This window comes from Penaeus chinensis, chromosome 6 (assembly GCF_019202785.1).
Source record: "Penaeus chinensis breed Huanghai No. 1 chromosome 6, ASM1920278v2, whole genome shotgun sequence".
Taxonomy (NCBI): domain Eukaryota; kingdom Metazoa; phylum Arthropoda; class Malacostraca; order Decapoda; family Penaeidae; genus Penaeus; species Penaeus chinensis.
In genome coordinates, this window is record NC_061824.1 from 24,523,470 (window position 1) to 24,525,903 (window position 2,434).

The 2,434-nt window shown below is 33.9% G+C and overlaps 1 protein-coding gene across 1 annotated transcript in view; it reads left to right on the plus strand.

The window, feature by feature from the left end:
* Positions 1-945, plus strand: part of LOC125026486 (solute carrier family 35 member F6-like) — an 8,440-nt gene extending 7,495 nt beyond the window's left edge. The window contains exon 8 of the mRNA XM_047614963.1: positions 1-945. This exon is cut by the window's left edge and continues 590 nt beyond it. The gene's annotated coding sequence lies outside the window, so the exon portion shown is untranslated.
* Positions 946-2,434: the final 1,489 nt, after the last annotated feature.

The window sequence follows — 2,434 nt, forward strand, 5'->3', positions numbered from 1 at the left end:
GTGTGCTGAATTTTATGTTCAAGCCACAGTGTATGTATTATGTAAAAATGTATGTGTGTACATCAGTTGGAAATATTCAGATTGTTTGACATATTCTTATTAATGTAGATTTTGGTTGTGTCTTAGATGAATACATATGTCTATATTAGTCATTGTCAGAGGAGTTAGATTTAGTCTTCTGTATTTTTTTAGAGTATATTGTTGATAAAATCCTAAAGTTGGATATAAAGTGCTTGTGTAAATTCTTTCATTTGAATTTAAAGTATTATATTTTATCATATCAAGATACTCGACTGCCCTAATATTTAGAAGTATTTATTTTTTTCAAATCATGATTTTTTTTTTTCCATAATTTATTTTGATAGATTATATAGTAAATAACACATTTTGTACTTGTAAAAATTCCTTTTCCATAAGGCTGTCTGTGTTGTGTTCTTGTGTATCATAGCAGTTAACTTGCTTATTCACAGAATAATGAAAAAAAATAATTGATTGAAGATAAAATCATTATTAATATTTCTTACTAAAGTTAATAAAAATCTTTTTATCTTTCTGACAAAATGTGTAATTCAAGTAAATATATCGTAGTATGAGATATTTTTATCATCTCCATGACCAGATTGAGAAGCATTTCCTAAGAAACATTAATAAAATTCTGTGTAGAGTTTTATATGGAATCTGAGAGAAGTTCTAAGATATTTAGTTTACTTGTATTAATTTGCTGGACTTAATTAGGATTTGAGTTGCTGACTGAGGAATAGACAATTTAAATACAGTCAGCCATGGTGATACGTTTTATGAATTTATTGATTTATAAGTTTTACACAAATTTAAGGTCTCTCAGGTTTTATAGTATTTTGTAAATGTAGTACTCATAAACTCTGAAAATAGATAATTTATTATATAAAAAAGATTCTCTAAATAAAATGAAAGTCTTAAAATGTATTCCTTCCTTTAAATAAATTTGCTACCTTTTTTGCAGTGTTATCCATACTATCAGAAAAGGCATTTAAAATGCAGAAACAAATTGTATTGATTAATCTCTACTCATCATTAGATTTTCATTACAGTATGTTAAATATGTAAATATTTACTGCAAAATACTTTTATCAGGGAAATCAGTTATCAGGGAAAATAAGTTTGAGAAAAAATAATTGAAGCTAAAAACCTATATATAAAACTGATATTGCATGGAAACCAGTACACTGTCACTTGAATTCTATGCTAAGTGATAAAATGCTCCTTGATAGTATATTTTTATGAGGCATAACATTTGAAGGGAGAGTTTTGATACTTGCATTTGTTGTTTTGGTCCCACACATATGGATCCCCAACATTATATATGCATCTAGCAGCCACCACTTTATCCACACCCATCGTACCCCATACAATGTCAACAAATTATACATATAATGTGGGACTTTCTTAAACATTATTGACTACTTTTATAAGGCAAGACATAGTTCCTTTCAGATGTAGATACTCTGTAATAGCCATATTCTTTGATCTAAAGAAAGCATATGATACCACATGGCTGTACCATATTCTCCACCAATTGTCTTCTCCAGGCATATGCAGAGTCCTTCCTCCCCGACTGCACTTTCCAGGTCAAAATTGCCTCTACCACATCATCTTTTTCTAAGTTCAAAGGTGTCCTGCAAGGCAGTGTGTTATTGCTCCTTGCTATTATTGGCATAGTTTTAGTTTTACTGCTACAGGACTGGTCATCTCCATATGTGGATGATTTAACCATCTTTGCCTCTGGCCTGTTCATACCTCCTCCAGACTGCAATATCATTAGTATCTATCTTAGCTACTAATCATGGCTTTTACTTCTCTACCTCCAAATCCTTCTCCATCCTTTTCTCTCACACATGTGTAGGTCCCCAACCTCCACTCTTCTCATATGGTGCTCCACTCCCATACCATCCCTCTGGGAAAGTATTGGAGTGGAGCTTTATTTTTGACTCCAAATTGTCCTGGTGAAACTATATCTTCACCATCGCCACAGCCTTCTACTCTTACAGACTCTCTCCCATAAATCCTGGGGCTGGGATTCAGACCACAAAACAGTTCTCCATCCTCACATAACATTTCCTCTTTTGATTATGGATGCCACATCTGTTCTGCTTCTGCCTCCCTTTCCCATCTCCAATTGAGGGCCAGTAGGGTGAATCAGGACTGCTAACTCTCTCTTCGTGCCTTGCCCTTCTCTCTCTGCTATGCTCATTTCTACCAACTTTCCCTCTCCAAACTAACTACCCCTCAATTTCTTCTTTCTAACTCTTCCTCTTCCCTTTCTCCATTTGCATAGATACTCTCCTTTCCCATTCCCCCTTTCCCTATCTCAGAACTCTTTCCTTTTGTCTCCATTTATTTCCTCTTTGGCTTATACCTTCCCCTAGTACTTGCGCCTCTGGTTTCCCTGACCCAT